The sequence below is a fragment of the Cavia porcellus genome, unplaced genomic scaffold (assembly GCF_034190915.1).
Source record: "Cavia porcellus strain 051 isolate PalLab524CR breed Dunkin Hartley unplaced genomic scaffold, mCavPor4.1 scaffold_17, whole genome shotgun sequence".
NCBI classification, from domain to species: Eukaryota; Metazoa; Chordata; class Mammalia; order Rodentia; family Caviidae; genus Cavia; species Cavia porcellus.
The window spans coordinates 58,555,093-58,566,284 of NW_026947500.1; the positions used below are offsets into that span (position 1 = coordinate 58,555,093).

Consider the following 11,192-nt stretch of genomic DNA (forward strand, 5'->3'; position numbering starts at 1 on the left):
CTCCCAGATATGAACTGTATCACTAGATATGAGACACTCAGTTGACCTTTTATTGTACCGTTTAAGCTGTTAAATCACCAGTCAGCCATGAAAGAAAGATTGAGTCCTAGAAAGAGATCAGTGATCTTCATAAGTGTTCATTTATATACTGACTATAATTACATTTTAAGTAAACTATATAAAACTAATACCATTGTACATAACATGATTTCATAATCATATCATAAATTATCAATATATAGTTATACAAGAAAATGTGAGTATTTTCCAACTGTAGCTATATGAGAAACACACTAGCCAATTATTTCGGAGTTTTCAGGTCTTTACCCCATGTTGATAACTTAGTAATTTTCTCAGTGCAAACAAGATATCATTGTTCCTCAGAGTATAGATCATTGGATTCAGAGTTGGGATCAAAATGGTATAGAAAAGAGCAAAGAGTGTCCTTGTACCTTCAGATCGACTTGGTTTGGGTTGTAAATAAGTGATGCTAGCTGTGCCATAGAATAAGACCACAACTGTCAGATGAGAAGAGCAGGTGGAGAAGGCTTTAGCTCTGCCTCTGACCAAGGGCATTTTCAGAATGTTGGAGATAATTCTGCCATAGGAGACGATGATCAATAGAAAGGGAACCGTGACAAACACCACCGCAACCACATAGACTGCAATCTCATTCTCAGAAGTGTCTCCGCAGGCAAGCATGAGTACTGGGGGGATGTCGCAGAAGAAGTGATGGATTTGGTTAGACCCACAAAAGGGCAGAGAGAAAATCTGGCATGTTTGCCCAATCATGACTGGAATCTCACTTACCCAGGAGGCAGCCACCAGCTGCACACAGAACTTGTGATTCATGATGAGGGCATAACGCAGAGGGTGGCAGATGGCTACGTAGCGGTCGTAGGCCATTACAGTCAGGAGGAGGCACTCGGTACCTCCCAGCAGGAGAACAAAGCACATTTGTGTAGCACAAGCAAGAAAGGAAATATTTCCTTTTGGGATACAAAGATCCATGAGCATTCTTGGGATAGTGGCTGTTACATAACAAATTTCCAGAAAAGAAAAATTGCTAAGGAAAAAATACGTAGGACTCTGAAGAGTAGAGTCAACTTTTGTTATCAGTATTATAATGCTATTACACATCAGAATTGTCAAATATATGAGTAAAAATATTCCAAAAAAAAAACCATCGAAGGTTAGGAATATCAGAAAACCCCAAGAGAACAAAATCCATGAATGTAGTAGTATTTGATATTTCTTTCTTCATTTGCATTCCATCTGAAGTTACAATATATTTAGGATAGTTAATCCATTTGTATTTGAAATTGCATGCACTGTTGTGCTACTGTAATTAGGTCTGTAGATACATGATCTCAAATGTTATTTACAATTTTACCTTCTGTTTTTATGATATGAAATTTGAAACTTCAGAAATGAACTGGTTTGCAGTTAACTGTAATTCAAGAGATAAAGTCTAACATTTTATTATAGTTAGTTGTAATGATACTCAGGATTATGGAGAAATGCAATTCTTACAGTACATTGTGTGGGTGAATATTATATTCTTCTCATACCCTTAATATTAGAATTAACCAACAGGTTTTTTCTATTGTTTGCCTTGGCTTATTATTTTTCTCTGTATTGATAATTGTTTGCCATCTTCATCAAATTCAATTCTCTTGAAGCTTTTAAAAAAATTCTTAGTAAACATGAGTTTATATCTTCTTTTAGCACTCCAGTGGAAGCGATGCTCCTAAATGAGTTTTTCATTGCAAAGGAAATAAGTGCATTATTATTATTGTTTTTCCATGTACATATCTCCCATCCTATATTCAAAATACCAAATATATGAAGCTCAAATAATTATAACTTTCTCTGTTACCATCTCCTGTCCCATGAAAGATAAATATTAACAAGTATAACTTCATGAATGATATGAATAATTCTTCATACTGTTGTTTCTGTTACATGATTTCCTTTTAATCCAATGCAACTCTGTTTCTCTGCATTGCTTGTCTAATGTAGTGCCAGTTCAGTGCAAGTTTGATTAAACCTGGTAGTGATATACTCTGGCCATTGTAGTGACTGAAGTACATACATGGAACTAAAAATAAAAGCATATCACTGTTCTCCTTGTTTCTGTGTCCTCTGCCCATCTCCTCACATCCATGTTCTCTCAGAGCCCTCCTCATTGGCAAGAAATCTACATGCTTGTTTCTTTGTATTTGTTCTTTATTGTGCTTTTGTACATCGCCTGCCTCAAGTGAGAGATACTCTCCATTCATAATATGGATAAGAACAAAAATGAAGAAAGGGCTTTAAAATAGAAAGAAGGAAGGTGACAGAGAAAGAGAAGGATATTTTTTTAAAAACAGAATCATACTCTGTTGTGTACGAGGACCTACTTCCCAAACGGCTGTAAAGTGAATGAGCTGCAGACATATCTAATAAATAACTAAAAAAATTTCAAAAAATCAAACCCAAATCAAAACAAGACATTTTTGATCTTTTGCATTAACATTATCCAATATGAAGTATTCTGCACTGCTTTACAATTTTGTAATGCTTCTTAAGTGCATTTTGCTAATGTTTCTTCCCCAACTTTCCAACAGTATGTACTCTTCTATCTTCTCAAATCCATTCTACCTGTATATTTGACTCAGTCATCTGACACTTTTGACTTGATATAATGATAATGATACACTGATTCCTTTCTATTGCTATAATCAGGTAGAAATAATTTTCAAGTTTTCTCATGTAAATTATTTCTATTAATAACATAATTAATATTTGACACATACCTCACTATACTTAACTTTATAATCAAGAAAGTGAACATATCTGTGACTTAACTCCCTTACAGATAAAGAACTCAGAGTTTCATGGGGTTTTTGTTTCAATTTGAAAACATTCTTAAGTAAAACAGTTACATATTTCTATCACAGCTCACCTTCACAAATTTGTATTTAGCAACAAAAAATTGTTTAAATAATAGTTTACCTACAATTTTTTAAGTTCTTTTTCCCAGGAAGTCCATTGAATGCTAAGATACCTTTGCTTATTTAAAGAACTCTTCCCCTTCTTACGTAGAAATAGTCACTTTTACTCTGGGGACAATCTTCTCTTGTGCATCAAATTTCATTTCTGGAAGTCTGGTTGGATTTGCCAATCACTCTGGTTCATTATTGAGAGCTACTTTTTAAAAAAAGAACTTTCTTTGTCTTCCTTTCTTTGGTGTAAAGCTCCCCTCCACAGGGGGAGTTAACTGGTAGTAAAAGAGCACTTGTTTATCTTTCAGGAAAAATTTAAAATACCTTGATATTTTATTCAAAGTCTTTAATAAATAATGGGAAATTGTCTAACTTACATTTGTTCCCACAATTCATCCAGATTTAGGTCATCAGAAAAAAGTCCTACATGTTTTATACTGTATAAATGCAATGCTTGGTTTCATAGGTTGTGATGAAAGCCCTTTTCATAATTGGGATATTTTGTTCCTAAATTAAGTTTATGAAAATATAGCATGTCATGCTTCCTAAAATACCTAGATTTGCTTGTATTTATATTATGCTATCTTTTTGATGTTTAGAGAAGGTGTCTCTCTGATTGAAAACACATGCCACCTTGAAAACACACAATTTTAAGTAAGGACAGAATGCAAAGATTAATGTTTCCTGTAATCATCCAACATCTAGAACATCATTTCTGGGTTTGTATGCATATAAGAATCTCAAACATAATTTTGTGAAACATCATCTTCATCTATCTATGCTTTTATATTCCAGAGTTACGTCTTACATTCATTTGCTTATTAACACCACAACCCACTGTTTTTGTTTTCAGGTGTTATTTATTTTTGAAGAACACTTTAAAGTGTGAAAAATGCTATGCATATGTATCTTTTTATTGTATTTTTACTGACTCATGTTCTGTATTTAACTTTCCACCTGTCTTAATTTTCTTTTATTTGAAAGACTTCCCTTTTATGTTTTTCAATTATAAATCTTTTATTTTATTCTTTCCTTTAACTGGTGCAAAAATTTTTCATTATAAAATACCATTTTATCTCTTACAGTGTAATTTCACTAGATAAATAATTACATCTCAACAGATTTTCTCTTTCAGCCCTCCTAAGATATAGTTTCATTATTTAAGTTAATCCTAGTGAGAAAACTACATTAACTAAGTTTTTGTTACTTTAACATGATGTTAACAATGTCAAAAAGTAAAGAATTTAAAAATCCTATCATTTTATTGTAAGAATATTCTTCTATGGGCATTGTAGGTAACCAATACAAAAAATGTACTATTAATTCCCATAACTCTCTTTGTACTTTGCATAATAAAGTACAATCACAAAGACACTTCCATACACACAAGGTTATAATCAATGGGCACAATTTTTGATGTCTTAAAACATATGATCATCTTTGAGTTAGTTTTTTCACTATCACCATAATTTTTTAGAACTATTTTTTATGAAATAGCTATCTACATAGATCTGTAACTTTCATGTTAATAGAGATTGGCTTACTATAATTGATGGAACTAAATGGATTTAGCAAAAATATTTTTCTCCTACTAGAGTCATGAAGATAACACACGTATTTGAGATTTGTTATATAGAACTTAATATTCAGGTTTCCAAATTACATGGAATTATTTCATAGACAAATTAAATGAATAAATATTTGGTTTTCTTTCCTGTCCATACTTATATCAACTTTAAGATGGGATATTTTATTAAACGGAATATTTATACCAAGATAATTCTATTGTGTAGTCCTACTTTCATATTTAAGTGTGTCTATAAGTTTGGTGTGTCTATCTGTGGGGCTCTTTGGTATGTGTCACTGCCCCTTTTCTATTATAGCGTTTATTTAAATCATTTGTATTTCTGCAGCTTTATACTAAGCTGCAATGGTATGTGGAATAGGCCTCTTACTTTACTGTTTTAAGAGCATTTGGTATCTATGTTTCCACAATAATTAAACTTACTTTCTCAAGCAATTTATTTGCAATCCTGTTAAGTTACATACACATATACAGACACAATGAGGATTATTCTATTTTTAAGTTTTATTAAGGTACATTTACATATTTACAAGTTTTACTTTTCTAATATATGAAAATGTAGGCAAATTCATCTATTTCTCAAATTTTACTCTAATTGTTTTATAATTTATCAGGTAGGGTGCCTTAATGATCCTTAAGTATTTGATAATTTTTATCTTATTCAACATAGTATTTATTGTAAACACTTCAAAATGATATCTGGAAAATGGCAAGCATTATTATTTTCTTGAATTCTATATAGTTAATAGGTTTGAAGAAACAGTAATGAAAATATTTAGTTTTATATTTCCATAACTATAATAAAAAATGAGAAAAAATCCAAAAGAATATTTTACTCGGACTACACCTTCAGTTTAAGGTCTTTTGGTTCTACTGTTGAGAACCTATAGCTGGACATCACAGTGGAAGTGATGGTGGAGGAAAATGCTCCCCCATAGAAGCCCAAACAGAGAGAGAAAGAGGAGAGACTGACTTTTTTCAACCAGGTCTACTTATGTATATACACACTACAATCACATTAAACAAATGAGTATAGTTTTTGACATTTTCTTTGTCAATTCTTAGTTGTGAAACTGTTTTATTTATAGTCTAAATACAATCTGTCTCCAGTTGCTTAACTCTGCTTTTCCTAGAACTTCTGCACCAATTTTCAAGAGAAACATTTCAAGTGATCCATTCAGTATTTGTTTCTTCATGCCATCTCATCATTTTTTTCTCTATTTGGCTTTCCTTTAGTGTATAACCACGGAAAATAGGATTTAAAAAGACACAAAGATTTAAGCTTTCACACTATGTGCACCTTCTCCTAGTTATTCAAACAAATATTCAGCTAAGCCAAGTTAGAAATTCTTTTACCCATATAAAGGAAAAATAGCTAAGGAAAAAATACATAGGGCTCTGAAGAGAAGAGCCATCTTTCATTATTAGCATTATAATAGTATTACCCATCAAAATATACACATAAAAATAGTCCCAAAAGAATCCACTACATATGAGTAATATCAGAAAATTCCAAGAGAAAACTTCATTATTGTAACAAAAATGGATTTTTGTTGTATTTTTCTTTCTAAAATATGGTAAATTCAACATGGTTAATCATATTTGGAACTACATTGCACTCTACTGTTTCCTGAATTACTTTTATAAGTATATCTATATAGTTACTTAAAATATTTCTCATTACCTCATTTGGTTCCTAGCCTATAGAAATTAAAAATTGAGATATGAAGTGATAAACAATTTAAATACACTCAAGAAATAAAATCTAATGTATTTTATTGTACTTGCCTCTAAATATACCAAGCATATTAAGTAGCATGCATTAATATTTAGAGCATATTGTAAAGAAATAATTTTAGTAGTTTATCCTTGAGTGTAGTTATGTTTGAGGTATTTACCCATTGCTTTCTCTTCATTTTTATTTTCACAATGTTGTTAGTAATACTCTGCCTTCTTTTTTTAAAAATTTTATTCAAAGAAAAAAATAAAACAGAAAAAGAGTACAAGTAATACAGAATTTCAAAAAAAATAAACAGTAATAAATCACTAGTTAATACATTACATATTGTCATCTTAGAATAGTTGTTCAAGTTATAAAATTAAAGCATACAAAGTGGACTTTCAAACAGTCAGACTGCAAACAGTTGTGTTCAATGATCCAACAAAAACAGTAATATGGTTATCCATCTTACACATTTAAATATACATGCAGTTATATATTTTAAAGCTCTTTTTTTCCTCTTTTTTTTTTACAATAACAATTACACATTTTGGGGTTTATTACTCCCACAGTTCTTATTGCTTTTTTTGAAGAGAATAAAACCAAATGTGACAAAACAAAACAGTCAGTCAAATCAAAAGGATGGACACAGTACATGATGTAAAAACAGAATACAAGGTGATCAACAGTGCTTACCATAATGTCTCTTGCTATCTTAAAAAGAATTGCCCATATAATCAGTTATAATAAAATTGAACAAAACAGTAAAGAACAAAACCGACAAAACCAAAACATTGGAGACATTACAGGACTTCAAAGGAAGATAATAGTCAAACCAGAATGGACACCATAGTGAATTTTATTGTCTTCAAAGTTGTTGCCTATACTCTCAAACTTGGTATTATCAAGCAAAACACAATAGAGTAAAATCAGTCAAAACAAGATGGTGAGAGCAATACAGAGCTTCAAACCAAGTTAATAGGAAATCAAAATGGGTTACTGTAATATATTCTGCTATTATTTATTTATTTTATCCCTTAATTAAAAAGATAAAAATAAAAAAATAAAAAAGATTGAGATACAAGAGGACATAACAATTTGAGATAGAAGAGGACATAACAACAAAAAAGTACAGGTCAGAACATAACAATTGAAGCAACATAGTGTTTCACCACAAGATATTCTTTTTTTTTTGCATACCTATCTATGTTTATAGTGGCATAGTTTTCAATAGCCAAATCTTGGAAACAACCCAAGTGCTCAACAACTGGTGAAAAGACAAAAAAGATGAACCACAAGATATTCTGACATAAAAGTAGTTACCATAGTGTCTCTTTCCTTGAAATCTTTGAGTATAACTTTGTATACTGTAGCATCAAACATATCAAGATAATGTAAAATCATTCAAGAGAATAACAGTATTATAGGGTATTTAGAACCAATTAACAGAAAATAAACAAAGGTTTCTATGTTATCTCCTTGGTCTATAAAAGTTTTTGTTTATATTATCACATATAATAAAATCCAATAAGATATGGATTTATTATTCATATAATAAAATCCAATAAGATAGGTTAAGACCGATGGAGAGACAAGAACAAAAGCTTGATGGGACTTCAAAACAAGATGATATTAAACCAGCTCTAGCTATTATGATGTCTTGTTTTCTCCAAAATAGCTGTTCATACGATCACAGACAATAAAATCAAATAGCCCAGAATAAAACCATTACAATTAATGAATGGAAACATTATAAGGCTTCAAAGCAATAAATGGGGAATCATGATTACCACATACTTTTATGTATTGTTATCATTTCTACAACCAGGGAAACTATTTGGTATTTATACATGTGAGTTTCATTTATTTCACTTATGAATAAGTTCTCAAGCTGTGTCCATTTATTTATAAATGTCTCAATGTGATTGTTCTTTATAGCTGAGTAGTTTTCCATTGTATAAAGATACCACAACTTTTTTTTATCAATTCCTCAGTTGATGGACACTTAGGTTGTTTCCAGATTTGGCTATTATAAATTGTGCTGCTATAAACATAGGTGCACATATATCACTGTGGTATGATGTTTTCAGTTCTTCTGGGAATATGCCCAGAAGTGGAATAGCTGGATCAAATGGGACCTCCAATCCCAGATTTCTCACAAATCTCCAGACTGACCTCCACAATGGTTGCACCACTCTACAATTTTATTTATTCTTTCAAAGAACCAACTCTTTGATTCATTGGATTATTTTCTTAGTCTCTATTGCATTAATTTCTGCTCTGGTTTTTATAATTTCCTGTCTTCTTTTTGCTTTGGGCTTGATTTGTTCTTTTTTTCCTAGATGTTTGAGGTGTAATGTCAGGGTATTTATTTGTATTCATTCTGTTTTCCTGATATGGAAACTCAGTACAATAAATTTTCCTCTAAGAACAGCTTTTATTGTATCCCACAGATTCTGGTAAGTAATATTTCTATTTTTGTTTGCTTGTAGGTATTCTTTAATTTCTTCTTTAGTTTCCCCTGTGACCTACTGCATACTCAGGGGTGTGTTATTCAGTTTCCATGTGTTTGTGGGATTTTTGCAGTATCTTTTATCATTAATTTCTAATTTCATGGTGCTATGATCTGATAACATGCAAGGGATAATTGCAACTCTTTTGCATTTATTTAAATATGTTCTGTGAGCTAATATATGATCTAGTTTAAAGAATGACCCATGTACTGCTGAGACAATGTGCATTCTGATGTTTTTGGATGGAGCACTCTGTATATGTCTATCAAGTCCATTTGTTCACAGATGTGATTCAGTTCTGTTTCTTTGCTGTTTTTTTGTCTGGTTGATCTGTCCCTTGGTGTCAATGGTGTGTTAAGGTCTCCTGTTGTAATTGTGTTACTGATAACTTAGTTATCCATACCTGTTAATACTTGTTTTATATAACTGGGTGCTCTGGAATTTGGTGCATATATATTTAAGATTATTATCTCTTTCTCTTGAAGTTTTCCCCTAACCAGTATATAATGACCTTCTTTATCATTATTCGTTTGAAGTTCACATTGTCTTCAAACAAAATAGCTACCCCTGCTTTTTTGTGGTTCTTGTTACATGAAATATTGTTTTCCATCCTTTGACTTTCAGTCTATGAATATCTTTTTGGGTTAGACGGGGTTCTCATAGAGAGCATATGGTTGGATGTTGTTTCTTGATCCATTCTGCCAGTCTTTTTTTTTAATGGGTGTATTGAGACTATTTATATTAATGGTTATAACTGTTATATGTTGGTTTATTGTTGACATGTTATCTTTCTGCTGTTGCATCTTTATCTTTCTGTTCTATTTAATTGTCTGGTTTGCTTAGTGGTTTTTTTCCTAAGTGTATCCATACTGTCTTTCAGTATTCTTTTCATGACTGACTTGGTGACCATAAAGTGCCTTAGCTGTTCTTTGTCATGGAAGTGTCTTATTTCTCCATTGATTTTGAAGGACAGTTCTCAGGGTTCATCAGTCTAGGTTGGAAATCATTTTCCGTTAGGGTCTGAAGAGCACTCCATGCTCTTCTTGATTTTATTGTTTGTGCTGAAAAGTCTTCTGTGATTCCTGTAGGTTTTCCTTTATTGGTAATCTGCCTTTTCTCTCTGACAGCTTTTTGTATTCTATTCTTTTGTTGGATTTCTGCGATGGTGATTATTATATGTCTGGGTGTAGTTTTATTTTGGTTATGGCTATTTGGAGTTCTATACGCTTCACTGATATCCTGATATCAATTTCCAATCTCATGTTTGGGAAATTTTCAGCTATTACTTGTCTAAATATCCTCTTGACATCTTTTATGTTGTCCCCTTCTTTTTCATTTATCCCTACCAATCTTATGTTGTTTTTCTTCACATCATCCTGAAGCAGTTGTGGTCTTATTTCCTGATGTCCTGTTATTTTCAAAACATCCTTCCTTTCCTGTCCCTCAGCTGCAATCTTGTCTTTGAGGTCTGAAATTCTATCTTTACTCTCATTGAGGCAGTTTTTACTACTTTCAATGGAACCTTTGATTTCCTGCATATCTCTGTGAATCTGCTTCATGTATTCTGTTTGTTTCCTATATTGTTCATCCAGGAACTCTGCCTTTTTGTTTAATTCCTACAATTTTTTAACTGTGTCTTCTTTAGATGTGTTCAACATCTCTTTCATTTATTTCATCATTTCTTCTTTTACCTGGGAGATTATTTCTAGTTTAAATTCCTTTAAAGCTTCTCAAAGTTTCTTCTTTATTTCAGTTGCTATTATCTCAGATATTTCTTGTTTTGGCATATATTTTTTTCTATGTACATAGCTCTTAAGGTTTCTTGTGATGGGCTGGAGGTTTGAGATTGTAATTTTGTCTTTCATTTTGTCATTTTCCTATATTTCTGTGTTTCAAGTGTTATTCCAAGGCTTTCCCAAGGCCTGTTGGAAATACTCTTCTATAGCCTCAGCTCCTGGGACTTTGGCTTCCCAGGTCCCAAGATTGAGAGATGGTCACTCAGTTGAGGCTGGCTGGCTCAAGTCCCGCTAAGATGGTGCCATCCAACAGGAAGTGGGGAAGTTCCCTTTGTGGGATGAGCAAGGATTCCAAACTAGCTGGGCTCTGGGAATGGTATGGTAACACTCAACCCAGGCATCCCAGCCTCTGTAACTGACTGCGCTGACATGCTCAGAACTCCAGAGTCCACCAAGCCTGGCAGGGAGTGCTGAAACCTGTGCAGGCCGGTTCAAAATCTGCTGAGCTGGTCCAGTGCAACAGGAAGCTGCTCTGCCTTCTTTTAATCTGAAGAATTTTTTTGGTTGTTATTCCTTGAGTTTTATTCTATAATTATTATTCAAAATGAGTTTTAAATCCTTATTTTTACATTTCAATCAGAGCCTACTTTT

The 11,192-nt window shown here is 32.3% G+C and overlaps 1 pseudogene; it reads right to left on the minus strand.

Moving 5' to 3' along the window:
* Positions 1 to 315: 315 nt before the first annotated feature.
* Positions 316 to 3,966, minus strand: LOC100728415 (olfactory receptor 10AG1-like; annotated as a pseudogene).
* Between the last annotated feature and the right edge of the window lie 7,226 nt (positions 3,967 to 11,192).